General features: G+C 49.8%; 1 pseudogene; it reads right to left on the reverse strand.

The window, feature by feature from the left end:
- Positions 1 to 321: 321 nt before the first annotated feature.
- On the reverse strand, positions 322 to 7,940 carry LOC103053728 (H-2 class II histocompatibility antigen, E-S beta chain-like; annotated as a pseudogene).
- Between the last annotated feature and the right edge of the window lie 7,690 nt (positions 7,941 to 15,630).

The raw sequence follows: 15,630 nt of genomic DNA on the forward strand, positions 1-15,630 counted from the left end.
TCCCCCTCCCTTTCAGCCTCCCTAGACCCACACTGCAGGGGGGTGGTTGATGGGCAGGCCCTGGATGGAGGGAGAATCCACTCCTTTGAGGGAGGAAAAGGATGCAAAGGACCAGGGATTCCTCCCCCATCTTAGCTCCCAGGACTCAAAGGGGGTCCGAGTTCAGCCGAGGGGCTGCACAGGGAGGCTCCAGTGTGAGGTTTTAATGTTGTATGGTGTTTTATTACACTGCATTTTGGTATCCCTGTGAGGAAAAGCTGCCTAAAATCTTAGAAAAAAGACTTGGGGACTTCAGAAGAGAGAATTAGAAAAAACTACTAATTAATGGAGGGGAAATAGAAGAAACTCACCTGCGGGTTGCTGGATGGGAGTTGCTAAAAGGAGAAAAAGATCCAATCAGAACCTAGAATGGGTGGAGCACTTAGGGGGTCCCACTCCCCATCGATAGCCCATATGTTGCACGATATTCCCTTTTTGTTGTTCAGTTGTTAAGTCGTGTCCAATTCTCCGTGACCCCATGAACCATATTGCGCCAGGCCTTCCTGTCCTTCGCTGCCTCCCTGAGTTTGCTCAGTTTCATGCTCATTGCTTCAGTGATGCTATCTAACCATCTCATCCTCTGCCGTCCTCTTCTCCTTTGGCCTTCAATCTTTCCCAGCATCAGGGTCTTCTCCAAAGAGATCTCTCTTCGCATTAGGTGACCAAAGTATCTGAGCTTGAGCTTCATTATCGATCCTTCCAATGAGCAATCGGGGCTGATTTCCTTTAAGATTGACTGGTTTGACCTCCTAGCAGTCCAGGGGACTCTCAAGAGTCTTCTCCAGCACCACAGTTCAAAGGCATCAATTCTTCGGCGCTCGGCCTTCTTTATGGTCCAGCTCTCACAGCCATACATTACTACCGGAAAAACCATAGCTTTGACTATGCGGATCTTTGTCGGCAAGGTGACGTCTCTGCTTTTTAATATGCTATCTAGGCTTGCCATAGCTTTCCTCCCAAGGAGCAAGCGTCTTTTAATTTCATGGCTGCAGTCTCCGTCTGCGGTGATCTTGGAGCCCAAATAAATGAAGTCTGTTACTGCTTCCATTTCTACCCCTTCTATTTGCCAGGAATTGATGGGTCCAGATGCCATGATCTTAGTTTTTTTAATGTTGATTTTCAAGCCAGCTTTCGCACTCTCCTCTTTCACCCTCATCAAGAGGCTCTTTAGTTATTCTTTGCTTTCTGCCATTAGGGTGGTATTGTCTGCATATCTGAGGTTGTTGATAGTTCTCCCTGCCTGCCTCAAAGAACAAAAGTTCCCAAACAAATTTCTCAGGGGGACCATCAGCCTTGGGATTTGGGGGCCTAGGGGACTGTCTTTGCCATTGACTCGCCAAGCTTGATGAGATGCCTTCCCTGGAGGATCCCTCCCCGTATCTTTTTATCCAGCCCCCCCCCAGGAGTCACTTTTCTTGTTCTTCAGGTAGAGGGAGAGCCCCACGGCCAGGAAGACCACCCCCACCACAGCCCCCACAGCCCCCATCCAGAGCTTGCTCTTGGCAGCGTTGGAGGAACGTGGCTCTGGGGAAGGAGAAGGAGCCTCGCGTGAGCAGGAGGATCAGGGCCAGCTTACACCCAGAGAGGATCTTTCCAGCCCCCTCCCAGAGAAGACCCCTTCTCAGTGCAGGATGGTGTCCCCAGACCAGGAGGGAAGGGAAGGAAGGGGCTTACCCCACTGGACAATGATGGGGGCCTCCAGGGTGGCGTGCCCCACCTTGCAAGCGTAGATGTCCCCACGCTGGGGCTGGGTCTCCAGCATCACCTGGAGCTGGTAGATCCAGTCTCCATTCTGGAGCTCCTCCCCGAAGGCGATGCCCTCCTTCTCCGGCCGCCCGTTCTTCAGCCACTGGACGTCGATCTCCAGGGGGTAAAAGCCCGTCGCGGTGCAGAGGAGGACGGTGTTGGGGGAACCGGGGTCCATCTTGGTGGGGGAGATGGTGACGGTGGGCTTGGCTGGAGGGGAGGGAGAAGGAGGGACGTGAGAGACTCAACAGGGCCCAGAATGGAAGAGCAAGTCAGTTGGTTCAGGCCAAGGTCCGTCTTAGTCTCAAAAATGTTCTGTGTTTTAAGTCCCCTTTCCAAGAGTTTTATTTGGAGAGAGGGAGAAAAACGTAACTCTCTTCTTTTGCAGCCTTTCCTGTCCACTGTTGAGTCGGTTAAATTTGATTCTGGACGAGGTGAGAATTAAGCAGATTCGGACCTGGCTCAAAAAGGCCATCGGATGACTAAAAAGTCAGTGATACAAATTCTAGAAACTGAATAAAATCCCACATGATCTGGATGACACAGAGAAAGGAGCAGAAAACAAGCAAGATTTAAGGGGGAAAGAAGTACAAACTGCAATGTGGCTCAAACTGGCACAACTCTTGGATGGATTAATGGAGGGGTCCCCAAAGAGGGTCCTTAAGGGCTCCCTCCAGCTGGGGAGGGGTCTTGGATGGCATCCCGGGGTCTGTCCTGGGTCTTTGTGCCCTTCAACATTTGGATCAGGGAGTTGGGGGGAGATCGATGAAGCTTGTGGCCTTCCAGGAGGACGTCTGTGGGCCAAGACAAGGCTGATTCTCTCTCCCTCGTCAGCTGCAAAAATCAAAATGTTTCTGCATCTTCTGGTATTATGGCTCGTAACAGGGGTGTAGGGAGTAGAAATTACCTTTTAACAAAACTTCTTAGTAACAAGCTAAACTCCTTAGTAACAAACTTCCTAGTAACAAGGCTCTCTGAAACTAAATGGTTAAAGTCATCAGACTTGGAATTTGAATGTGTTTACAGAAAGGAAGCTGTCACACAAACCAAGGTGAGAAATGGGGATGAAAGCTAAGGAAACAAGTGTTGCCTTTTATTGGCAAGAAAGTGCGAATCAGGGAAGGGAGAGAAGATAACCACACACAGGGCAGTTATTTAGGAAAGACAGATGGTCCTGGGCCTTGACACTTATCTCAAGAAAATTATAAACTGTGAACAAGAAAAAAGGGGCTTGGGAATCATTGTATAATGTATTTGTTTTAGGCATCTCGGATAGGTTGTGAACTCAGCTTTACCCCCCCAGGGGTGAAAATGAGGCAGGACCAACGCGACGCACTGTGTGAGGGGATGCATAAAAACCTTGCTGAACTCTCTCATGAGTCAGCCTTTGCAAACGCTTGGAAATAAACTTTGCCTTTTCCAACCCAAGAAGGTTTCTCACAGGGGGCACCCGCCCTGCCTCCTCCCCACAAGAGACGTCTCGGCTGCGTCTTGGCTTCTGGGGGGGCGCAAGGTACGTTTGGATTTTATTTTTATTCGCTTTTTTTTCTTTTAAATAATTGGCTATTTAGTGTCTTGTGTAAGTAGTTTGTTTACAGTCTTTCTTAATGACAAAGTTTTTAAATTATAGTTATGGTGAAGTTTTTAAATTTTTAATTATATAATGTTTAAGTAGATTCAATTTTTAAATTTTGTGGCTTTTTCTTCATGATAAGCACATTTGTATCTTGGAACATTAAAGATCTTTGTGAAATAGCTAAACGAAGGCAGTTTTTGCAAATTGAAATTCATGACACTGCTTTTTTTTTTACTGGAAACTCAAATTCTCCTGAATGGGAAAACACTTTTAACAAGAAAATGGAAGGAGCAGATTTAAATAAGTGAAAATTCAAAATCTGAAATCTGGAAATTTTAGTGAAAACATCTTCAAAATGTATAGATTAATTTTCATAGTTAAATAAGAAGATCATCAGGTGGTATGAATAATTTTTATGGCCCCACCAAAGATGAACCTCATTATTTACAAAACTGCCTTGCGAACATTTTGGGGGAACAATTCCATCAGATGGGAGTTTCTGGGCAGGGACTTTAATTCAGTTTTGGATCCACAATTGGACTGGAACAAGATTTTTTTTTCTTTTTAAAGACCCCCCCAGAGAAACCACATCCTCCATCGATCCATCCAGGAATTTTATTTAATAGACATAAGGAAACCTCTTGATTTAAAACAGCAAGAATATACATTTAACCTCCCCACATCACACATGTTTAAGATTTATTATTTAATATCAAGACTGATGGTTAATATAGTAAAAAAAAAATGAAATGCTGGTTTAATTCTGATCAAGCACCCATAGAATTGGGGTGAAAGTATTGCAATTAGCAACAACAAACGTAAGACATAGACATAATTTTTCCCAAATAAATAAAGGCTCATTTAATTGGGGGATAGTTCAGGAAACATTCAGAGCATCTCTTTGAGGTCAGAGAGGAGCTTTGGCCTCTCGGGGGAAGGAGGTGCCTGAATCCCACAGAGAAAAGTCCACTCAGAAGGAAAAGAAAGAGGGACAGAATATTCCCCAAAACAGGCTCAGGAAACATCTTGTGATTTCAGATCTCCTAAACTGGAGCTGGACCAACGATCTGCTCTGAAAACGCAGAATATTTTTTAAAAAAGAAACAAAGGTATTGGGATTAAGAGAAAGAGGTGGAGAATTATTGGCCTCTCATGTGAAACATTTTCAGTGAAGTAAAAATAATACCTTTGATGAGAGATTCCTCAGGAACAAATTATACTAGTCAGAATTAAATTCATGGTCAGTGTTTTTGAATTTTGCAAAAAAGTATATTCTCTGCATCTGGATATACCGTAGCTAGTGAGCAGATGAAGGCTTTTTAAAAGGTGGCAAATCTTCCAGAAATTTTGGACGTGCTGTCAGGAGACGCGGCTGAGCCCCAAAAGCTACAAAAATCTGTAATTCTGTTGATCTGCTGGAATCCAGGGAGGCCCCTGAGCCAGACGGAGTCATTGCCAGGGATGGAATAAAACATTCAAGGAGAAAGTGCTTTTGGGGGAATTTGGGGCAGCTTGTAAGGCTCCCTTTCCCTGAATGAATGAATGAATGGATGAATTAATTAATTAATTAATTAATTAATAAACCTCTGAAGGAGGAGCCTTTGAGAGGGTGGCTGGAAGCCTGGAGACGCCTCATGAGACAAACTCATGAAACCGAAGCAATTTGCAGATGATCTTGGTGGGGGGGGCTATCAAAAATCATTAGACAAATTAGCAGAAGTGATGAAGTAAATATGGTAAATATTGTGAGAATGTGAATTAATATTATTTAATATTATGCAAGTTGACAAGAATGTTGTGTGGGCTGTAGGGAAAAAATTACATTTTAAATATTGTCCTGAAGTAACTAAATACTTGGGGATTAGTTTCTCCAGGAAAATATCCTCTTTGGTGGATGAGAACATTTCAAACAGCATCTCTCAAATTTAAGAGAATATGATTTTTTTCCCCTAAACTATTATATTACATTACATGGGAGATGAAAATCCTCCTAAGTTTGCAGGGAAGAATTTGTGAGTGAAAATTAGTTTTGCCTCCAGACTGTATTTGTGGAGAGAAATGTCTCTTTTGGGTCCCCTGAAATATTCGATTATTTACGGAAGGAGCAAATGCCCAGGATCTCCTTGTCCAAGGTCTTTCTCTCTTAGGACGGTGGCAGTTTTCCTCTTGTGGAAGAGACATCTTATTTAATTCTGTGGTGACACATTATTTTTGGAAAACTTGGGCTCAAAACTGGGATATCAACAACTCTTGAGGTTTTACCAAAGAAATAGAATTTCCCCGAAAAGGCCGAATGGCAACAGGTGCAGCTAAAACACTTGATTTGCACAATGTTTGGGCTCTGAAACTGATAGAAATAAATAAATGTATTATTATGGAAAGAATTCAAATTCCAAAAACAAATTTCGGTAATTTGCAAGAAACCTGGAACAGAGAATCAGGCCGTCCTACATTAAACCATCGACGGCTTCAGGGTTTAATGAACGTTGGATGAGTTTCTTATGACCTGAATCTCAATTTTCATGTTTTCTTTTTTTTAACTCTGTCCCCCAAACCTTCCCAGCTAGGAAGACGGAAGGGATTTGGCTAAAGGTGCGGCTGAGTCTGTTACGGAAAAGGCGGTTTCGAGGGAGGCTTTTCTCCCAGACTCCAAAAATTGCCCCAACAAAGTTTCTCAGCCTTTGAATCAGCTTTTCCACAAGGCAGCGGAAAAAGCAGATAAATGCCTTGTAGGTGTACACCTCATAGTTGTGCCGGCAGAAGGAATCCACTTCGGCCCTCTGTTGAGAGAGTCGGCCACAAAGTGCCCCAACGGGGTGAGGGCCACGTGTTTCCCAAGGTCGCTGTCGAAGTGGGCGATCTCCTGCCGGTTGTAGATGTCCCTGTCCAGGTAGCGCACCTGCTGCGTCCTGTTGAAAAAGTGGCACTCGAGCTTCGTCTGGTACATGAAATGGGCTGTGAGGAGGAGGAGGAGGAGCAGGAGGAGGAGGGCCGTCAGGAGGGAGTCGCTCCCAGCCGCCAGCAGAGGAGGGACCCACACAGGAAGGGGGAGGGGGAGACCTGCAGAGGGAGACCGATGGATGGCCTTTGGAGGACCCAGCTGCGAGGGGGACCCGGGTGGGCCTTTCTCAGCCTCCCTCCACTTCCTTGCTGGGGCTCCCTGGGGGAGAGGCAGGGGGCTGCTGAAAGACCCCCTGGTACAATCCACTCCATGTCCCACCACTGGGGGTGTGGGGAGGAAGGGCCCCAATTCGGCCCAAGTGGGAGAAGCTCCAACACCTTTTTTGGCAGCAGTGGCCAACCCCACAGGGCTGTCGCTCCCCCAATACGCCCCCTGGAGGAGGGAGGGGGAGGTTTGTCTGGCCCAGTGGGTCTCCCTGGGGGAGATGGAGAGTTGCCAGGGGTCTGGAGTGGGGAGGAAAGAGGGGACGGGGAGGAGCTTCATATTGGGCCCCCTCTATCCTCCCACCCTGAAGATAGCCAGACAGAAGTTCAACTGGTGCAGCAGACCGCTCTACTCTCTGCAGGGAACGTTGCCTCTTTGCCCCCTAAGGTGGCAGGAAATATGTGGGGTGGAGGGTGAAGAGACCACCAGAAACTCTCTGGGCTGGAGTGAAGGTAATATCCACACCTTGGTCTCCCTCTTCCTGGGGGGAGGAACATGGGGAGGGGGTACAATAAGGACATCTGGACTGATCTCCTGGGGTCTCCCAGCCTTTCCTTCCCCTCAACCCCCCACCTTCCCTGGTTACCCCAAACTTCTCTTCTCCCCCCAATATTCAGCCTTTGGATGATTGTAGGGGTTTCAGGCCTCTTTCCTGTCCCCATCCCAAATTAGGGCCCCCTGCAGCCCCCCCCACAAAAGACCACCTCAAAGGAGGGTCTCCAGCCTACTTCACAGAAGAGATAGTTTTGGGGAAGCCAATTTCAGAGGGGCACCTCAGAACCCCCACATCGCCCCCCATGTTTCCCCCCTTCCCCCCAGGCTCTGATTCAGCTAAGGGGAATGATGGGCGGGGGGCTGGGTCTCCTTTCCCAGTTCAGAGGATCCCCCAACAAGGGATCTAAATTCAACTCTTGCCTAACCTTAAAAGCCTCTAACTGGAGATTCATAAGAAAAATTGAAGTTTCTAACAATGCAAACAAGTTTTTTTTTTTCCAAAATGCATATTTTTTTATATGGTTTTTCATTGCATTTGTGGAATTAGGTCTGAAAATGCCGCAGTTTCTCTCTTTCCCTTTCCTTCTCCTTCCTCCTTCAATGCAACAGACTTTGGGGGCTCCGGATCTGGGTCTAATTTGGGGCCCAGAAGGTTGGATTCCGACCCAGCCACGGGTTCGCTGCCTCCCCTCCCCTCCCCCCTCGGCCTCCCCAATCCTGCAGGCTCCCGCCTCTCTTGCCCTTGACCCCCTTCCCCAAAGGCTCTCCTGGGGGTCCCAGCCACTTTATTCCCCCCCACCAGCATCAGGGGGTCCATCCCAGCCCCCCTTCTTACCAGGGCCCCCTCCCCCCTTTTCTTCCAGGGGTCCAGGACAGCGCGCCCACCAGCAGCAGCAGGGGGACCCCAGCAGAGCCCATGGATGCTGCCCCACAAGCAACCCCCAAGAGAGAGGAGAAAGACGCAGATGCTTCCAGCCCCAGAGGCGGAATCGGTGGGTCTGGACTGGGGGCAGGAAGCGCTTTTTCTCTCAAATCTCAGCGTTGGGAGTCCCCTGAAAAACAGAGGGGCCAATGGGAATTCTCCCTTCCGCCGCGTCATCGGTCTCCGGGCAGAGACTCTCTGGATTCCGCCGAGTGGAGGAGATAGTTCGGAGCAGAGAAAGAAGTGGAGAAAGTGGGAGGGGGGATCCTTTCCGTCTTGGGGGGCTGCAGCTCCAGGGGCTCCCCCGCCAGCTCCAGAGGGGCCAACCCCTTCCTTTGCTCTCCCCGGGATTCCCAGCTGGGCTCTCCTTTCCTCTGTGGGCCTGGAGGGGTGGACTAGATGCCCTCTGAGGCTCCCTTGAAGTCTCCCAGGGGGCCTCCAGGGTGGGGCTGCTGGGACTCCGAAGGGGCGCCTGGTCCCTCCCTGGCAAAGACTGAGCAAAGCCAGAGATTTGGGGCTCCTGCTGGGTTCCGGCTGTCAGAACCTCCAGCAACCAATCTCTCAGCTCCGTAGCTGTTTGCTTTGTTCCTGCCATTCTCCATAAGGGGGGCGGGGGGGGATGAGGAAAGGGAAACCATTAGCGCAGATGGGCTGTTATCTGGAGCCAGGAGCGTTGCACCAACGTGAGAACTGGCCAAGGAAGGGGGGCTGGAGAAGTGAGGGTAAAAGTAGACTGGGAATGCGGTTTCAGCAGTGCTGCAGTGAAGCTGTGTGTACATCTCAATAAATGAATTTCTTTTTGAACTTGATTCAAGTTTCAAGAGATTTTTCTTCACTGGGATTTGAACATCGTAGATCTGACATTTTGCTGAAACTCCTTCAATCGGATTTTTCCTGAGGACACGACTCACCGAGGAACATCCCATGAAGCACCATGCCCGAGGAGGAGAAGGAGATCCTGGAGATGGAGGGCGAGACTGAGATTGGGCAACGGGTGGCATTGCGAAAGAGCCGTCCCCTCCACTAGAGATTGAAAAGATCCTGATTCCTTCACAGCCGATTGCAGCTCAGGCGGTGGTGAAAAAGAAGGAGCATCCGCGTGGCCAATTATGGGACACTCGAAGGCCGTGGGAGTTTTGGGAGGCTGCCGAGGAACCACCACCAATGAAGCTGGACCAACCTGGATGGTCCACGGGAATCGGAGATGCAGTGGGGGCTGTGAAAGCTGCCACCGAGTCGCGGGGCCAAGAGCAGCGAGTCTAGGACCTGGAGGCAGAGGTGTACACTCTCCGGGGCGAGGGGCGAGCGATGAGGGAAGAGCTGAGGCCACTGACAGCCATGCTAGGAAGGCTCTTAACAGTGGAAGGGCAGGATCGTCCCCCCTCTCGGTCCAGACCCAGGACAATGACCGACGACCGGGAGTCAGCACGGTGACAGGAGAGCGGGACCCAGAATCCCAGACTGGCCGGGTTGGGGGGCAGGTGGTCGGCCATTGGCCCCAGCCCGCCCGGCTGAGGGGGAAGGTGACCCGCTGAAATGGTGGGGTCTCGAAAAGCCATATGGAGGGGACCCAAACGAGCTGGCCAGTTTCCTGAACCAAGTCAGGATTTGCATGGAGAGTTCTGGACATCTGTTCCCGAGCAATGCCTGGAGGGTCCCCTATGTGTCTCGCTATTTGGTGGGTCAGGCAGCCGAATGGGTGATTGACCTGCAAGAAGCTGATGCACCGGAGATGGAGGATTTCAACGGGTTCATGACGGCGTTGCAGGAGCGGCTTGAGGACCCCTGTGCGCACAAGCGGCTATCACGGAGCTCAAGCAAGGAATATGCCTTGGAGTTTAGGCACCTCGCGGCTAAACTACACGATTGGCCCGAATCCTTCAGAAGGGGCTGAATCCCAAGCTGTGGGAGATGGCACTGGTGAGAGGATGCCCCACAATGCTGCAGGGGTGGGCAGCCCACATCTCAGTGATGGAGTCTCAGTGCTTAGCAGCGCGTGGACCGGGTGCAGCAACCCACCCGAAGTCGACGACGGCTCCACGCCGAGCAACCCAGAAGGGAAGTGGAAAAGCTACAGGGACTGGACCGAGTGCCCGGCCAATGGGAAAGTTGTGCTTCAACTGCGGAGAGGAGGGGCACTTCGCATCCTTCTGCCTGAAAAGGTCAGCCCCGAAGCCTAAACAAACCAGCAAATCGTCAACGCTGGTGAAAACGGAGAAGAAGGGAACTGCCACTTCGGGAGAGGAGGAGCAGTTCCCTGTCCAGCTGATGATCGAAGGTGAACAGGAGGATGAGGAGCAGCCGGTGGAAAACTTCGGCCAACTGCTTTAAAGCATGCCCGAAAGCAGGTGGAGGACCCAAGGCGTGAGGAGCCAAAGACAGATGAAGAGGATGTTCAGGTGAGTCCCATGACGGTTGGGGTGAAAAGGGCTCTGAGGACTACTCGTAAAGCAGAGTTGACAGCTTCAACAGACTCTGGCTGCACTGGTGCTTGATTAGTCCCATCCTGGTAAACGGGCTGGGGCTGAGGGTGCAGAAACTAAAGACACCTGTTGTATTCAGACAATTGGATGGATCGACTGCAGGGGGAGGACCCATGGAATATTACACGGAGGCTTTTGAGTTAAGGATTGGCTCTCATTGAGAGACTTTAAAGTGCTTAGCTGCACGATTGCGGGTCACCCTTTGATCCTGGGGATGTCCTGGCTAGAGCTGTGGAGTCCTCAAGTGGGCTGGGACGCCAGGAGCTTGATTTTCCCGGATGGGGCATGCACTGTAGAAAGGAAGACTGCCGCTGAAACCTCCAGCCCGGTGGTGGCGGCTGCTGGTGCACAAGTCCCAGCCCAGGTGAGCTCGGATGGTGCCAAATCAATTCCTGATCAATACAGTCACTTGGCTAAAGTTTTTAGTGAAACTGAGTCGGATCAACTACTGCCTCATCACACAAGAGACCGTGCGATAGAACTGGAAGCAGGGGCAGATAAAATACCCCATGCCAAAAATGTACTCTATGACTCCGAAAGAAATGGTGGCCCTTAGAGAGTTCATTGACAAAAACTTCCAAAGAGGTTTTATAGAGCCTGCCAAATCCCCTCTAGCAGCGCCCGTGCTGTTCCGGGAAAAGGAGGATGGGGCGTTAAGGCTGCACACTGATTATCGGGGGTTGAATGCCGCTTGTAAGGAAAACAAATACACCCTCCCCCTAATGAAGGATCTATTAGCGAAAGGGAAGATTCTTACAAAGCTGGACTTGCGAGACACTTGCTTTAGGGTGAGGATCACGGAGGGGGCCGAATGGAAGACACGTTCTGCTGCCCTCTGGGTTGCTTTCAATATCGAGTGATGCCGTTCGGACTTTCGGGGGCTCCGGGGGTCTTTATGCAACTGATAAATGAAGTGTTACATGAATATTTGTACAAGGGTGTCTTGGTGTATTTGGATGGTATTCTGATATATACTGAAAATTGGGAGGTGCATGTAAAATTGGTGAGGGAAGTGCTTACGAAACTTTTGGATGAGCGACTGTATGCCAAACTTTCAAAATGTGAGTTTCACCAGGAACAAATTGATTACCTGGGATATCGAATCTCCAGTCGAGGGGTGGAGATGGACCCAAGCAAGGTCTGTGACGCAGAGGGCTGGGAAGCACCAAAAAAGAGGCACCAGTTGCAAAGTTTCTTGGGGTTTGCTAACTTTTACCGCCAGTTCATTCCTAATTTTGCTCAAGTGGCTCTGCCTCTTACTGAGTTGCTAAAAACTAAGGGGAAAGATAAAATCAAAGCCCAAAAGCCAGGGGCGCCCTTGGACTGGACGGAAGAATGCCAAGAGGCAGTTGAGCAGCCAAAACGACTGTTCACTGCGGAACCCATCCGAAAAGATCCGGACCCAGATAAACCGTTTGTAATCCAAGCAGATGCATCCGATGTGGCAATTGGGGCAGTGTAGTTATAAAAAGCTGACAATGGGGTGTTACATCCCTGTGCCTATATCTCCCAGAGGTTTACTGAAACAGAGAGGAGATGGTTAGTGTGGGAGAAGGAAGCCTTCGCTGTAAAATGGGTGCTAATGAACTGGAGGCACCTCTTGGAGGGAGCTGAGTCACCTTTTGAAGTTTGGACTGATCATAAAAACTTAGAGGCTTTGAAACCCCCACGGAAATTGTCTCCAAAACAGGTCCGGTGGGCTCAATTCTTCAGCCGGTTTAAATTCACCTCGAAATACATCCCGGGGGGGAAGAATGGGGTGGGGTCCCTCCAGGGGGAAAGACACCTTAGGGGGAGGCTAGTGAGGGGATTAAGAGGGAAAAGCCCCCTCTTCCGGAGAAGAAGTGCCCAGGAGGAGCACCTGAGTCAATTTGGACCTCTCGCCCCCTATCAACCCTATTATCTCATTATTTGAGTAGTCTGGATTGCTACAAACTTCAGTGTGATTTTAAAGGTCCCCAGTGCAGCCCTTGGGCTTCAGGGACCCAAAGTGAGCGGTGTGGGTGTTACAGGGAGTTTAGGCCTTATTATTAGTGTTTTAATAAAAGTGAGGTTAGCATTTTAGCATGGTAGTCTATGCCTCCTTTTGAAGTTTAGGAAGCCATGTTTTCTTCTTTAGCCAAACCATTTCCTTTGGTGTGCAAAAACTAGCCCTTTCAGGAGCAATCAGACAACAGGGCTGTATTCTGAACTCCTTGATTAAAGTCACAGATGTTAAGAAAGAAGCAAACCTGGGTGGGAAAGGAGGAGATGCAACATATCTTAAGGGTCTTTTCTCACATCTAACAAAACAAAGCCTTTATCGCTCATCAATGTCTTTTATTGTTTGTTGCTTTCTGACGCAATACATATATTGCATGTATGTAATCATTTATTTCTATACCCCATATAAAGACTTGGCCCCCTTAATAAACCTTTGTTGCTTTGCCTGAAGTGATTTGTATTGTCAGGGAGCAAAAAAGCCACTTTGCAAAAGTATTGGGTGTTTTCTCTCAAATTCAGGGACTAGGTTCCTCCCAGCTCCACGCCAGCTCCGGTGCCTGAATTTTGGGGCAACGATTTGGGGGCTTGTCCGGGATAGCAGCGTGGCACCCCTCAGGGCTCGGATCGGCCCACCTCGGTCACAGAGCACGCGGCAGCCAGCACAGGGTGAGTTTGCCCCCGTGTCTTTGGAGGAGGCGGACCCCCAAGGAGCCGGGAGGGGTAAGGCTAGTTGGTAGTCCATTGGGGAGAACACAGAGGTAAGGGTGTGAGACAGGGGGAGCACATCCCTGGGAGCCCGTTGGGGCTGAGGGTCCAGTTGTGGGACCAGGGCACCCTTTCTGTCAAGCCAATGGGGAGCGGTCATACTGTGCGCAGGGGAGTGGACAAGGTACACGGGACGCCTTTCACGAGAGGAGAGGTGGCTGCCGTGGGGCTCCTTTGACCGGAGACTGCTGGGGCAGTCCAAGCGCACGTTGAGCACAACCATCCCTGCCCAATGGACCTTTGGGTCCTGTGGGCCGATGCGGCTGAGCAGCGAGTCGCCCAGATGGTGGCTCAAAAGACCATGCCCTCCACCCCACCCTCGATCCACCACTCCTGTCCTACTTCCGGAGGGACGAGGGTGACCCGACTCCAGTCTTGCCTCCTCCCGGGAGGAGCCGTGGGGAGCAGAGGGGAGTGTGGGAGCGGGGATCATGCGGGCGCTCTCACCTGTACGTGGAGCAGATCAGGCATTAGGGGGGAGCATATGGGCACGGGGGGGAGCCTCAGGGGCCACCCGCTCTGGGAAAGAATCAGCTAGACTGAAAACTCTGGAATCACAGAGGCAACGTGAGAAGCTAAGACAGCGGAAGGCAGCCGACACCACCATGGGGGCAGCTGGGCCGTTCCCTCTCAGAGCCGTACAACAAGCTTATTTAGAAAAGTTCCTGCAGCCCTGGGAGGCTGGAAAGCTCCCAGTTCAAGTGAGAATGACTAAGAAACAAGCTGTTTTTTATTCTAAACAGAAACTGGCAGAGATCTTTGGATAGTTATGGTAAACAAAATTGGCTAGGATGGGGAACTTTTAATTGTTGTCAGCTGAAACTTTTGAAACTATTTTGGCGAGGAGGAGGAGAAAAAAAAAGGGCTACTGGTGTTGTCGGGCACAACTTTCAGATAAAATTTATCCCTGCCATCCAGAAGCCATATATAGACTAGGTCCTTTCCAGCTCCACGCCAACTCGGATGCTTGAGTTTTATGGGCAACAGTTGGGGCACCTGCTTGGGGATGGCAAGGCTTTGACCAAAAACTCTTCTCGGGGAGGGGCTGTAAATCAAGGGGCCATTCTGCCCACTTTGCTTTCTGGAAGTGAAAGTTGGGAAACTCATGAAAAAGAAGTTGATTGCAGGGGGAGCTAGCATTTCCAGTAAGTGTGTGTGTGTGAGAGAGAGAGAGAGAGAAGCAAGAAGGGGTCAGGAATCAGTGGAGGAGGAAAGAATGCGGATGGCATGCAAAAGTGAGTGGCAGACGGGCAGGAGAGAAGGAAAAGTGGTTTGTTCGTCCAGAGAGGATGGAGGAGGACGGAAGAGCCGAAGAAATGCAGGAAGGAGGGAGGCAAGATGGAGAGGATCACGGTTGGCTGGAGTTGGGGAGATCCTGGAGAAGAAGAGGAAGGGGAGGAGAAAGGAAAGGTCACAGAGAAAGGACATGGTGGAGGGATGGGTGGAAGCCAGAAGGGTTTGCAGCAGAGGAAGGTTTGGGGAGGAGTCAGTGGAAACCTCTTTAGCTGTGTTTTTTTCTGACTCCTCTTCTGCACTTGGCATAATACTGGTTATCCTAAAAGGGTGCAACGTGATAGGCATGTCTGTAGAGGTGCCAGGGGATCCTGCTTCTCCTTTGTCTTGTTTATGAAAATCCATTTTGCTGAAGCTCAAGGCAGACATTTAATGACATTGATGATCCTGTTCCCCCAATATCTCTCCTCCTCTCACTTCCTCAGGTGACTCTGAAGGTTCAAAAAGATCTTGATAGGCCTGAATGTTGCAGACCATCCAAGAAAATGCAATTCAATGGTGAGAAATACGGGTTCTGCACTTAAATTAAAAAAACAAACAAACAGATGCAGAGCTATAAGATAGGTGGTACCTGGGTCAGTGGTCATGCCGAGGAGATTTGTACTTTCAGACTTGCAAGATCGATGTTGGCCTTACCAGGTAGACCAGACAGGAAACACGACCAGATAATTCTACTTTATTGTAAAGCTACATTAACAGAATCTTGCAAGTCTGAAGGTACAGTTCAGCTGGGGAAAACATCTTTGGAAGTATTTTGCTAAGGTCACCTGCAGGGCTTTATATGTGGAAGGGAAGGGAGACCATTACTGAGAACATAAGAACGTGTAGGCCGTCTGCCCGTTCTCCCAGCAGCCCACTAACTGCCCAGGAAGCCCAGGGGTCTCCCAGCTGATGCCCTTCAGAGGCAGCCCCACAGCCCTCCAGGGTAAGAGCCACGGTAAGCCATGGTACCCCTCCAGGGTGAGAGCCAACACACCCGGGAATTGGCCCAACTTTTTTTTTAAGCCAGGCAGGCACCACATCTCATATTTTGTGGATGACACAACATTCAGAAGGATCTAGACAGACTTGAGCATGGCAACCTGTCCAAGAAAATGCTGTTCAGTGGCAAGAAACATAAGGGTCTCCGCACAGGTAGGAAAAAACAGATGCACGGGTCCAA

The sequence above is a fragment of the Python bivittatus genome, unplaced genomic scaffold (genome assembly GCF_059951505.1).
Source record: "Python bivittatus isolate LINGU-HERP-01145 unplaced genomic scaffold, Pbiv_v1 ctg000650_np1212, whole genome shotgun sequence".
Taxonomy (NCBI): domain Eukaryota; kingdom Metazoa; phylum Chordata; class Lepidosauria; order Squamata; family Pythonidae; genus Python; species Python bivittatus.